This window comes from Pristis pectinata, chromosome 9 (genome assembly GCF_009764475.1).
Source record: "Pristis pectinata isolate sPriPec2 chromosome 9, sPriPec2.1.pri, whole genome shotgun sequence".
Lineage (NCBI taxonomy): Eukaryota > Metazoa > Chordata > Chondrichthyes > Rhinopristiformes > Pristidae > Pristis > Pristis pectinata.
This window is the reverse complement of record NC_067413.1, coordinates 6,598,231-6,612,450: the sequence shown is the minus strand read 5'-3', so window position 1 is coordinate 6,612,450 and position 14,220 is coordinate 6,598,231. Positions and strand designations below refer to the sequence as shown.

General features: G+C 42.8%; 1 protein-coding gene across 2 annotated transcripts in view; it reads right to left on the bottom strand.

Moving 5' to 3' along the window:
- Positions 1–14,220, bottom strand: part of LOC127574472 (potassium voltage-gated channel subfamily S member 2-like) — a 65,807-nt gene that overhangs the window by 49,463 nt on the left and 2,124 nt on the right. The window contains exon 2 of one of the 2 annotated variants that reach the window (XR_007956914.1): positions 11,049–11,782. The exons of the other annotated variant lie outside the window; for it this stretch is intronic. The gene's annotated coding sequence lies outside the window, so the exon portion shown is untranslated. Of the gene's footprint in view, positions 1–11,048; positions 11,783–14,220 lie in introns of those variants that run through there. 2 annotated transcript variants of the gene reach the window in all.

Genomic DNA, 14,220 nt, shown 5'->3' with positions numbered 1-14,220 from the left:
TATGGAATGATGTATCTCAATGGTACTCAACCAAAAGCTTTTCACTGTATCTGAGTACGTATGACAATAATAAACCAATTAATAAGATTGTGGCTGATCAGATTGTAACCTCAACTGCATATTCTCAGCTACCACTGGTAACCTTTTACTCTCTGGTAAGGGAAATCTAAACTTTACAATCTTTAAAGATCTCAACTGGTCGCTTTTCAGTACTAACAATAAAAATTACACAGGACTACTTCAAATTTACAGCACAGAGACAGGTCATTTAGTGGGATTAATGATCTACTGTAGCCTTGATCTGTAGCGGTTAGTGTAACGATATTACAGCGCCAGCAACCTGGGTTCAATTCCTGCCGCTGTCTGTGAGGGGTTTGTACGTTCTCCCCATGTCTGTGTGGGTTTCCTCCGGGTGCTCCGGTTTCCTCCCACATTCCAAAAATGTATGGGTTAGGAAGCTGTGGGCATGCTATGTCAGCACCGGAAGTGTGGGGACACTTGTGGGCTGCCCCCAGAACACTCTACGCAAAGATGCATTTCACTGTGTGTTTCGATGTCCATGTGAGTAATAAAGAAATCTTATCCTATCCTTCCCAACTAATTCCATCAGTATAACCTGCTCTTTTCTTTTCAGATACAGGAGCCTGAGGGCATGTACCACCAGACTTAAGGACAACTTCTACCCCACTGTGATAAGACTATTGAACGATTCCCTTATAAAGTGAGATGGACTCTAACCTCACGATTTACCTTGTTGTGACCTTGCACCTTATTGCACCACACTTTCTCTGTAGCTGTGACACTTTACTCTGTACTGTTATTGTTTTTACCTGTACTACCTCAATGCACTCTGTACTAACTCAATGTAACTGCACTGTGTAATGAACTGACCTGTACGATTGGTTTGTAAGACAAGCTTTTCATTGTACCTCGGTACAAGTGACAATAATAAACCAATACCAAATATTGGTAATTTCTCCCCATCTGCCCTGGTGGGGTTTGAACTCACATCTGCAAGCAAGCATCAAGATACGTCGAGTAACTTAACCATGATGCCATTCAGCTAACATATTCTGATAAAGGGTGTGAAACTTGAGACTTGAGTAGTTTACTGTGCAGTAAGTGATACCAGGGATGTCCATATCTGCAGATGAATAAGAAAATCTACTTGAGCAGATGGGGAGCCAGTTTACCTTTTAATTATTAAAACTTTGCAGGCTAATTACTACCAGGACAGTATTGTAAATTAATGTTCCATGGATCTTCTTGAGAAAAGCTAGCGCCTTATACATGAATAGTAATTTAAGAATGAATCAATTAGTTTGTTGTACCTCTGTTGAGGGTCATTAGTATTATTCAATACGGCATCTAATGAAACCATTCCAAAGGACGCAGAATGAGAAAGGCTTATAGTTGAGATTGAGGGGGAGTGTTTCCTTGGGGGGGCTTGGCCATAATTAAACCCATGGCAATACAACAGCTGACTGCAAAATTCCTGGGGACTTACTCTTCGCTCATTCATTTCGTTCCTCTGCAGAGCAATAACCAATTAAACTTCCATGCAGAAAAGATTTAAGATAAAATTTCTTTATTAGTCACATGTATATCAAAACACACAGTGAAATGCATCTTTTGCATAGAGTGTTCTGGGGGCAGCCCACAAGTGTCGTCACGCTTCTGGCGCCAACATAGCACGCCCACAACTTCCTAACCCAGACGTCTTTGGAATGTGGGAGGAAACCAGAGCACCTGGAGGAAACCCATGCAGACATGGGGAGAACGTACAAACTCCTTACAGACAGCAGTTGGAATTGAACCCGGGTCACTGGTGCTGTAATAGCGTTGCGCTAACTGCTACACTACCGTACCTGCCCACAGGATGTTGCCAGGACTAGAGGGACAAAGTTATAGGGAGAGGCTGGACAGGCAAGCACTTTATTCCTTGGAGCATAGGAGACTGAGAAGTGACCTTATGGATGTGTATAAAATCATGAGGGGCATTGATAGGGTGAATGCACTCACTTTTTCCCCAGGGTTGGTGAAATCGAGAACTAGAGAGCAGAGGTTTAAGATGAAAGGGGAAAAATTTAATAGGAACTTGAGGGGCAACTTTTTTTTAAAAAAACACAAGGTGATATATGTGTGGAGTGAGCTGCCAGAAGAAGTGGTTGAGGCAGGTACAATAACAACATTTAAAAGACAGTTGGATAGGTACATGGATAGGAAATGTTTAGAAGGTTATGGGCCAAACCCTTGGCAAATGGGACTAGCTTGGGTGGGAATCTTGTTTGTTATGGACCAGTTGGGCACATGGGCCTATTTCTATGCTATATAACTCTATGATATCTGCCTTTGCTGAGAGGTGGCTCCGAGATTTGGGAAAAGGTTCATGTTTTCCAGGGTCTCTTCATGAATCTTTATTTAGACTGACGGCTGTAATATAGGAAATATGGCTACCAGCTTTCAATATTCAATGGTGTCTTTTCAACAACACACCACGATATCTAAGGACTGCTAATTTTGAATGATTAGATAAGTCTTGATGTTTAAGATATAGCTGATGCAAACTGTACCCTTGTTAATCAGAATGTGGCCGCAAATGACTCCCTTTTCCCTTCCCCCTCGACATATTACAAATTCAACAATGTAAAATTTTGCTTTCCTATAAAAACAACCTGCCTTCCAAGCAGCAAGTGGCCGCACAGATTTACAAGGTGACATAAATGGCACACGGCATACTTGCCTTCAATGGTCGGGGCATTGAGTACAAAAGTTGACAAGTCATGTTACAGTGGTATAAAACTTTGGTTTGGTCACTTTTGGAGTATTGTGTGCAGTTCTGGTCGCCCTATTACAGGAAGGATGTGGAGCCTTTGGAGAGGGTGCAGAAGGGGTTCACCAGGATGTTGCTTGGATTAGAAGGCAGTAGCTAAAAGGAGAGGTTGGACAAACTTGAATTGTTTTCTCTGGAGCGTCGAGGGCTGAAATATATAAAATTATGAGAGGCATTGACAGGTAGACAGTCAGAGCCTTTTTCCCAGGGTGGGAATGTCAAATACTAGAGGGCATAGGTTTAAGGTGAGAGGGGGAAAAGTTTAAAGGAGATTTGTGAGGCAATTATTTTTTACACACAGAAAGTGCTTGGTGCCTGGAATGTGCTGTCAGGGGTGGTGGTGGAAGCAGATACAAGGGCAATATTTTAGATAGGCCGTGAATGGAGGGATTTAGACCATGTGCAGGCAGATGGGATTAGTTCATTTTGGCATCATGATTGGCACAGACATCGTGGGCTGAAGGGCCTGTTCCTGAGCTGTACTGTTCTATGCTCAGTTCATTAGGAAATAGCAATAGACTGTTGGGAGCTCTTCCTCTCTTAGGCTGATGACACTAAATAGGACAGTTATACCAACAGAAGCTAATGTATCCCAGAGTCTAGGCACTAACAGAAATCTCTACCCCTCTAAAAATATTCACCTTTAACATTCTGCAGATAAGATTTAAACTCCAAGCTGGTGAGGACAAATCTTGGAAGATCCCTGGAAAACTAGATACAAATAAATAGATACGCAATTAACTAAACAAAAAAAAAATGCTGGAAATCTTAAATAGAAAATGTGGGGAATAAACAAAAACTGGAAAATCAGCTGAAAGAAACCATTGGAAAACTCAAAACTTTTCTCACTTGTGCAAGTACTGCCATAAACTGAAATTAAATAATGAATTGTTTTCCCTACGTTTTCTGTTGAAGCATTTAGAATACGATGCCACAGATCAATGTGAGAGCTTTCTGTGTGCAAACTGGCTGCCTTGTTTCTTACATGACACCAGTAACTACACTTCAAAAATACTTCACTGGCTGTAAAATGAGCTGGAACATGCAAAAGGTGTCATGACTGCTTTTCTTTCTGAATGAGCTTTAACTTCTGCTTAAGACAGAGCAATTTATTCTGAAAACAGTAAAGCAATCAAATGAATCTCCAATGGCCCTCATTAAACTTGACGAGTTTCACAACTTCACCCGTGTTCCAATACCCATGATTCAAGGTATGTGATGTTAAAGCTTCCTAAAAGAAGCTGGAACAAACTACTACTGTTAATTTAGCAGTCGTTAGTCAACTAAACCCTTACAAAATCCCCTCATTGAGAAATTTCTGTTAAATAATAGATGTAGGCCCAAGGCAGGTGGATAAAGTTATGACAGGGATAATGTCGATATGAATGGGCCCCTGTTACTCAGTTCCTCTTTCCTAAGATACTTGAACCAGAATACTGGGGATACATCAGAAAAATGTCTTTCACAGTGAGGTCTCTTCTTTAATCCCCCTTCCCTTTACATTCATTTTATGAGAAAAGATTTCTTTATTAGTTACATGCACATCGAAACACACAGTGAAATGCACCTTTTGCGTAGAGTGTTCTGGGGGCAGCCTGCCAGTGTCGCCACGCTTCTGGCGCCAACATAGCACGCCCACAACTTCCTAACCCAGACGTCTTAGGAATGTGGGAGGAAACCGGCATTTGAGTTACTTATTTGTTAAATTGTATTATAATCTGTGCTGTTTTCGACTTTGTTGTAACAGCACTCTGTAAAAGTATTTCTTCATTCATTCATAGTCTGCTACTGATTCGTCAGTTAATGGGAACAATATGTCAATACTCTCAACTAAGAAAACCTCCATTGTTTTTACACACGTCTATTTGGATAAATATGGAAAAAAAATTAAAGGGACAGCCAAAGGCTTTGTTTCGAAGATAAACACCTTGCACACTTTATTATCAGTAAAATAAAAACTAAATTTAGCTCTTGACTGTGAAGTTTCCAACGCACAGGAGTTATATCATGGAAATGGTGACACTGTGTTGAGACACAAACTTAAATTGCAGCCCAATACATCATGGGCACATCCCTCCCCACCATTGGTGGTATCTACAGGAGACGCTGCCTCAAGAAGGCAACATCTATCATCAAAGATCCCCACCATCCAGGCCATGCCATCTTCTCGCAGCTCCCATCGGGCAGGAGGTACAGAAGCCTGAAGTCCCACACCACCAGGTTCAAGAACAGCTACTTCTCTTCAATCATTCGGTTCTTGAACCAACCGACAAAACCCTAATCAACAGAGTTTAGCAACACTGTCACTTTGATCATTTTGCACTAAAATGGACATTTTTTTGTTCAAATTGTGTTCTTTCTTGTAAAAATTGTGTGTTTTATTTACATTTTTCTTGTGAATGCTGCTTACCTGATGCTATGTGTCTGTGAAGCTGCTGCGAGTAAGTTTTTCATTGCACCTGTGCACACATGTACTTGTGCACATGACAATAAACTCGACTTTGACTTTTATAAATAAACCTAGAATTTGAGGAAAAAATTAGTATTGGTAACAGTGACCATGAAAATCCCGGATCATTTAAAAACTCATCCAGTTAAGGGATTGAAATCTGCTGTCCTTACCCTTGCTGGTCTATATGTGACTCCAGACCCTTAGTAATGTGGTTGACTCCTAAATGCCCCCTGAAACAGCCCAGAAATCACACTGTTAAAGAGACGATTAGAAATGGGTAATAAATGCGAGTGACACCCACCTCCTCCGTCGAAATAATAAGAGGGAAGGAACACAGCAATCAGCAACTTTTATAGCAAGTGGTAAAATCAGAAGCATCAGGTGTAATAAATAAATATCTCCATGGTTTGCAAGCCTGTCAGAACCCACTCAGAAGACATTAGTCACTGCTGGCATTTCTACGAATCCTTTCCGTTGTTAAAGGCGCCATGTATTAGAGTATAAGGATCTCAGGGTGTCAGAGAGTAATACAGCACAGAAACAGGCCCATCAGCCCAACTTGTCCATGCTGACCAAGATTCTCATCTAAGCTATTCCCATTTGCCTGCATTTAGCCCATATCCCTCTAAACCTTTCATATCCACACACCTGTCCAAATGTCTCTTAAACGTTGTAATTGTACCTGCCTCTACTTTTATGTACCAGCAACAATAGAAACACACCGAGTCATGTATAAATGTTAGAAACTATTTTATTAATAACTACTTATGATAATAAGAGAAGTAAAAATGTTAGATATTAAACATTAGCCCCAAAACTAAACTCAAAGTGTGTGTGTGGCAAATTCCCAAACTCCAAGTCCAGGAATAGTTCTCAAAGTTCAGTTCAGCAAGTCATAAGGTGAAACGTGAGCAAAGGCTTTTGCAAAACCACTGTTGACTGAAGAGAAAATGTAGAGAGAATTTACGAAATCCACACGTTCCACAACGGAACCCATACGACACTTCAAACACTGATGATCTCCATTTACTTTGTTCCGAAGTATCTGCCACCCCGAAGACATTCGATACGTGGCCGCCCACACAAATACCTGTTTCCCACTACGAGTTAATGACAAAGTGGACTCCACTTGTTTGCTCCAAAAATCCATACATGGATTGTAGTGACAGACACAGCTGTTGTTCTTCATTCATTGTTACGGAGACCTGCAGTCAGTGTCGTTTCCCCCCGCCCCCCTTCCGACTCACTGAGCAAAACCACCAGCATGTTGTTATAATCTTGCTGTCTTGATGACACCACCCACACACACTACTACTCTACTGTCCAGGTGCCTTAAAGGGACATCCACCAAATAGCAATCTGGCTCGTAACACTACCACTTCCTCTGGCAGCTCATTCCACATATCCACCACCTTCTGAGAGAGTTAGATGAAAAAATATTCCCAGGTGTGAGAAAGGAAAAGGATATTGGTGATCAAGTGATGGCAGATGGCTCACAAGGAGCATGAACATGGTACAGGTATTTACACAAGTTCCATTTAAGATTTTTCACTATAATGCCATTGCCTCATTAGGGTATGTGTTCTTAATTTAAGGCTTTCTTCGCCAATCTCCACCCATAATGCATTTCTGCTACACCATTTTATCTACGTTAAGGCCACACGCATCTGTTTGTTATCAGGATTTATCACAATTGTTCCGTGCAACCTTCAATTTTGCTTCAAAATACCGTTCTTAAGATTGCAATTCCTCTAGGAAATTGCGACAAATGATAAGCTTTAATACCAAGCTGAATGTAGTCAACAGAAGTGAAGGTTGGTTGGTGGACATCAGCCAATCGTTAATTCTTGAAGATTCAATGGTGCAAATGACCCTTAACAAAGTAGACAAGATAAATGTTAGAGCACAAAATGTTGCCCTCGAACATCATTCCTTGCAATGAAGGGTACAGATATTATAATGGTGAGAATTGAGAGAAGCTATAGTGTGTGGGTAGAAGATCAGAATCAACAGATGTACCTCTGAGTTCAATGAGCTCTGAAGGGATATTCAAAAGCTGACCTCACAGTGGTACACTGATCTAACAACATCGACTGGATCACGGCACTACTTTTCCAAGATTACATTGTGTTCATTCATTGTAGGATATTGTGTGGGGAATAACCTATACAACACAGCCTTGTGCATCATCAGTAATGCTCCAGACAACATCTGGGTAGCAATGTTGCCCCTTAACACCACTTCATCGTTACAACCCATGCACCAGGGTGTTACCGCAACATTCAAAGCTTACTGCTTGCGGGTGGAATGAGACATCACTTCAGAATCAAGTGGCAATAATAAACCCACTGTGCAGAGGTACAATATCATGATAGCTACAGATTACATCAGTGCCTCCTGAGATAACATGACCCATGCAACAATGTGCACCATTTGAAGAAAATTATGGCTAGAGTAAGTCCACAGCTCCCATGGGTTTACACATCTGAAAAGATGTTGTCAGGTTGTTAGATGAGACTAGGTTTTATGAAATAGAGCGGGATATTGTGGAAGAGTTATTGGAAATCTTATGCCTGACAAATGACAATCTGTTACAGCCAGAGCGAAGGTCACAAAAGGCATCACCACCACCGAAACAGCTCACCTTGCTGGGCAAGCGATAGCCATCGCCAAAGACGATGATCTTAATATGGAGTCCAGCATTCGACGTGAACACAGGGAGGTGCTGTACGTCGCTCTAAGGAGGTTGATCAGATGGGGAAAGGGGAGAGATTTCCATTGACACCTTCAGTTCATTAGCCGCCCAGGAACAGACACGGGAAGATCCCACATCTTCCACATCACTGAGCCCATCAAGCTCAGATCCTTCAGCACATCCATCTTCCACTGCCGCTTACCTCCCCCCGCCAACACTCCAACCATTGCCACTTACACTGGTGCAGGAGTAGGCCATTTGGCCCCTCAAGCCTGTTCTACCATTCAATGAACATGGCTGGTCTGACTGCAACCTCAACTATGCATTCCCACATACCCTCAGTAATCTTTCACCCCCTTGCTTATCAAGGAAGATTCCACTTCTGCCGGCCTTTGAGACTTCCAATGGCTCACAGTCCCGAGGAAAAATAATTGCCTCGTCTTGTTCTAAATGGTTGAAACAGTGAGTCCTAGTTCTAGGTTCTCATACATTATCTCCACATCCACCCTACCAAGACGCCTTGGAATCTTGTGATCCACTTCGTAAGTACCCTGAAAGGGCACATTATTTATCTTTCCATAACGTTAATTTAACATTTAATTATTAATATAATGATATTTCCTTATTTCAACATCCATTTGCTTCGAGTTCCTAGGTGTAAATACCACCAACCCATGTGGACGTTATGGCCAAGAAATCAACCCAACACCTCTACTTCCTCAGAAGGCTAAGGAAATTCAGCATGTCCCCCGATGACTCTTACCAATTTTTATAGTTGCACCATAGAAAGCATCCTATCCAGATGCATCTCAGCTTGGTATGGCAACTGCTCTACCCAAGAAATTGCAGAGAGTTGTGAACACAGCCCAGTCCATTACATAAACCAGCCTCCCCACCATTGACTCCCCCTACACTTCCCGCAGGACAGCAGCCAACATAATCAGGGGCCCCTCCAAGCCCAGCCATTGTCTCTCTTCTCCCCCCTCCCATCGGGCAGAAGATACAAAAGCCTGAGAGTGAACATCACCAATAGTCTGTCCTGGTCCAGCCATGGCTGAGGAAGCTCCCCAGCGCTTCTACTTCCTCAGGAGGTGAAAGAAATTTGGCATGTCCCCTTTGACACTCACCAAGTTTTATCGATGCACCATGGAAAATATCCTATCCAGATGCATCACGGCTTGAATGGCAACTGCTCTACTTGTGACCGCAAGAAACTGCAGAGAGTTGTGGACACAGCTCAGCACATCACGGAAACCAGCCTCCCCTCCATGGACTCTGCCTACACTTCTCACTGCCTCGGTAAAGCAGCCAACATAATCAAAGACCCCACCCACCCAGGACATTCTCTCTTCTCCCCCCTCCCATCAGCCAGAAGATACAAAAGCCTGAAAGCACGTACCACCAGGCTCAAGGACAGCTTCTACCCCACTGTTGAACGTACCCCTCATACGCCAAAAGATGATCTCTGGCACTCTTGATCTCCCAATCTACCTCATTGTGGCCCTTACACTTTATTGGTGTACCTGCACTGCACTTTCTCTGTAACTGCAATGCTATATTCTGAATTCTGTTTTCTTTTTACTACCTCAATGTACTTATGTATGGAATGATCACGCAAAACAAAAGCTTTTCACTGCACCTTGGTACATGTGACAATAATAAAACAATACATTTCTAAGTACTTAGGTCTTTTCAAAAGAAATTCTTGAGCTTTTACATTGAAATTATGACAAGCATCTTCTCCATTTAAGAACTTTCACTTAACTAAACATCTGCTGGCAACATGATCCTTTTACAAATGGAGAAATAACTGTGTGGTTCATTCATCGAGTCATAGAATTATACGTTCGGTCAAATGGTTTCTTTTTGTGCTGTGAATTCCATGTAACTTGTACAACACTGCTGACGTTTTAAAGCAGCAGTAATTTCTTCACATTTTTCATGTGCAATCCCAAACTCAAAAGCTCCCTTGCTGGTGGGTGCAAAGCAACATGAGTAATGGGATTGTAATGCAATCAAACCTGTCCCTGTTCAACAGCACAAGGAAGAAAGCACAAGGAGTCAGACCTCCCACTTCCCAAGGTCCTAGTGCACATCAAGTTATCCGTGCATTTCTAGTTCCCTCTGGATTTTGAAATAGGTGCTTGTGTGTTACACAGCGCTGAACCTTCTCGTGTGAACAGTTTCATTTCACATGAGTCGGTTGTTGATTCCTAGAATCATTGAATGAGAAAACACAGGAGGTAGCTCATGGTAGAGTTGCTCTATTACTCCCTGCTCTTCCCTGTAATCCCTTTTACCCCTTGAAGCACTTACGTCATTCTTGTTTGTTACTGGATCTGCTTCAGGTTGTGCATTCAAGACTGAAACATACTCATGTGTAAAAAGAAATGTTTCCTTATGTCACCTAGGCCTTTTCTGCCAATTACCACAAATTTACTATTTGGTGTTGGTATGTTATTGTCACTTGTACCAAAGTACAGTGAAAATCTTGTCTTGCATACCGTTTGTACAGATCAATTCATTACACAGTGCAGATACATTGAGGTAGTACAGAGTGCATTGAGGTAGTACAGGTAAAAAAAACAACAACAGAGTATAGAGTAAAGTGTCACAGCTACAGGGAAGTGCATTGCAGGTAGACAATAATGTGCAAGGTCACAACAGGGTAAATTGTGAGGTCAAGAGTCCATCTCATCGTATAAGGGAACCGTTCAATAGTCTTATCCTCAATTATTCCATCAACACAACCTGTTAAACCTCCTTTAGCCTTCTGTCAGCTTTTCCAATCTCTCCACACAAAGGGATGGTCTTCAATCCTAGACCCAGTCCACATCTTCCCCAAGGCCCCCAGTCTTCCAAAAGAGCCCAAAGTTGAATTTAATCCTCAAAATGGGGTCTAATCAACATTTGAGAAAGGTTTGGGACAGCTACAAAATCCATTGCAATTATATGATGAGGATAATCCAACAACAGTTCCAGTACCTCAAACACCTAGAAGGTTCATCACCACTTTCTTAAGGGCGTTGAATGCTGGTCTTATCCAGATTCCATCAGAGTTAAGTAAGTTGGTAAACTGGTTTATTATCACCACATGTACCAAGATACAGTGAAAAACTTGTCTTGCAAAGCATTCATATAGATCAGTTCATTACACAGTGCATTGAGGTAGTACAAGGGTAAACAATAACAGAATGCAGAATACAGTGTTACAGTTACAGAGAAAGTGCAGTACAGGTAGACAATAAGGTACAAGGTCATAACGAGATAGATTGTGAAGTTAAGGGTCCATCTCATCGTACAAGGGACAGTTCAATAGTCTTGTAACAGTGGGATAAAACCTGTCCTTGAGCCTGGTGGTACGTGCTTTCAGGCTTTTGTATCTTCTGCCCGATGGGAGGGGGGAGAAGAGAGAATGTCCGGGGTGGGTGGGGTCTTTGATTATCCAGCTTTACCGAGGCAGTGAGAAGTGTAGACAGAGTCTATGCAGGGGAGGCTGGTTTCCTGTGATTTGCTGAGCTGCAGTTTCTTAAGGTCACAGGCAGAGCCATTGCCATACCAAGCCGTGATGCATCTGGATACGATGCTTTCTATGGTGCATCAATAAAAGTTGGTGAGTGTCAAAGGGGACATGCCAAATTTCTTTAGCCTCCTGAGGAAGTAGAAGCGCTGGTGAGCCTCCTCGGCTGTGGTTGGATCAAGACAGGCTACTGGTGATGTTCACTCCCAGGAACTTGAAGCTCTCAACCCTCTTGACCTCAGCACCACTGATATAAACAGGAGTGTGTGCACCACCTACATCCTGAAGTCAATGAGGTCAAAGTCACAGAGTCATGGAGAGATAAAGCACGGAAACAGGCCCTTTGGCCCACTAAGTCTGTGTCAACTATCTACTGCCCATTTTTACATTAATCCTATCCTAGCCCATTTATCCTCCCCATATTCACGTCAACTGCCTCCACCCCCTCTTACCCCCAGCTTCCACCACTCACCTACACACCAGGGGGCAATTTACAGTGGCCAGTTAACCTACCAACCCGCATGTCTTTGGGATGTGGAAGGAAACCCACACGGTCACAGGGAGATCCTGCAAACTCCACGCAGACAGCACCAGAGGTCAGGATTGAACCGGGGCCCCTGGTGCCTGAGGCAGCAGCTCTACCTCTTGTGTCACTGTCTATTTATACTCAGCTGTGCCACAGGAAAACGAACAGCTCTTGCATCCTGGCATCCTGATTGAGTGCACAAACAACGAGTTAGCAGGAATAGGTTGCTTCGCCCCTTCAGTAAGGTTATACACCCTGATGTCCACCTTCCTGCTTTATCCCTCTTGCAAGTTACAGAACTACTGGGCTCACCAATTGATGGTCTAACCTGACTCAGCTCCTCCACCAACTCACTGGAATTAATGATCACCCTCTGCTGTTTCCAACACAGACTCTGTTTGCCTCCTTATCACTAAATCATACAAAAATAGAATTTCTCAAGTCTCATGTCGAGTTTATTGCCATCAAAGTCAAAGTCAAGTTTACTGTCATCTGCACAAGTCCATGTCTGCACAAGTGCAATGAAAAGCTTACTTGCAGCAGCATCACAGGCACAAAGCATCAGATAAGCAGCATTCACAAGAAAAATATAAATTAAATATAAATTATACACAATTTTTTTTTACAAGGAAGAACACAATTAGAACAATCCCATCAGTCCATTACCTCTATTTTTCCCCCTGTAAATTATTTCAGTGCCCATCCAATTCCCTTCTGAAGACCTGGCCTGATTCTGTTGTCACCAGTGCTACCAGCAGTGAGCTCCAGCCCATCACCACTCTCTGTGTTAAAAAGACCCTTGCATCACATCCCCCTTGTATGTTTTGCCAGAAATATGAAATCTGTGCCCTCAGTCCTTGAATCATCAGCTGATGGGAACAGCTTCCCTCTATCTGAGTTCTCTAAACCCATCATGATCGTCATCAAGTCTCCTCTCAAACATCTCTGGTCCCAGGAGAACAACCCCAGTCTCTCCAGGTCAACCTTGCAGCTGAAATCTCTCATCTTTGGAACAACTCTAGGAAACGTTTGTATACTCTCCACCTTCCTGAAGTGAGGTGACCAAAATTAGACACAATACTCCAGTTGTTGCTTGACCAATGCTTTGTACAGATCCAGCTTTTACACACTGTGTCTTTCTGGATCCCAGGATTCCACATGCTTTACAAAATCCTCTACTATATTAATCTTCTTTTGTCCAAAATGTGCTTAATTTAAAATGCAAGGATTGGAACCAGCACAATTATCATAGGAGGAGACTTTCTCATTCATTGTCCCATCACCAACGCGCCCAGCTCGACTGGCCAAACCTGTTCTGAACTTTGGAGAACTGTTTGCAGTTCTGGCCAACAAGAAAAGAAATGGAAGTCCAGGAGAGGTTCCAGAGAAGGCTTACAAGGATTGATAACAGAAATGCAAGGGAGTACATGTCAACGAAGGTAAACAGACTGGGTGTCTGGTCTTGTGGGAAGAGAGAATGGAGGGGTGCCCAAAAGAAGTCTTTAAAACAGCAAAAGGATTTGATAGAGAGAAGATTTCCACTTGTTGGAAAGAATATCATCAGCCTACAATATGATGGAGTCACCGAGAAATCCAACTGGTATTCAGATGAAACTCTCTGATAATTTAAAGAGCCAGAATGTGCCAGAACAGATGTGTAACGAACACCCACACAGGGTGGTTTAGGTGCACTTGAGGGGGGGGCGGGGGTGGGGGGGTTTGGATAAGCACAGGGGGGGGGTGGGGGGGAGAAGGGAATGGAGGGTTATGCTGATAGACTTATAGAACATAGAACACTACAGCACAGTACAGGCCCTTCGGCCCACAATGTCATGCCGACATTTTATCCTGCTCTAAGATCTATCTAACCCTTCCCTCCACATAGCCCCTATTTTTCTATCATTCACGTGTCTCATTAAATGAGAAATGATGGATGGAGAAATAAATTGGGCATAAATGGATAGGTTGGGTTGAATGGCCTATTTCTGTTCTGTGTATTCCACCTACAACAAGTGTCCTTTGAACCAGAGATCGCTCCCCAAACTGACTCCCCATTGAACGTGGTGTAAACCAGGGAACGTGACCAAGTTCCAACCCACATCTCACACAACAGTGCTGTATTTATTCTTGGTGGATTGTTGGCTAACAGACTCCTCCCTCTGAGCTCAGACCATGGAGCTTGTTCAGTTAAAGA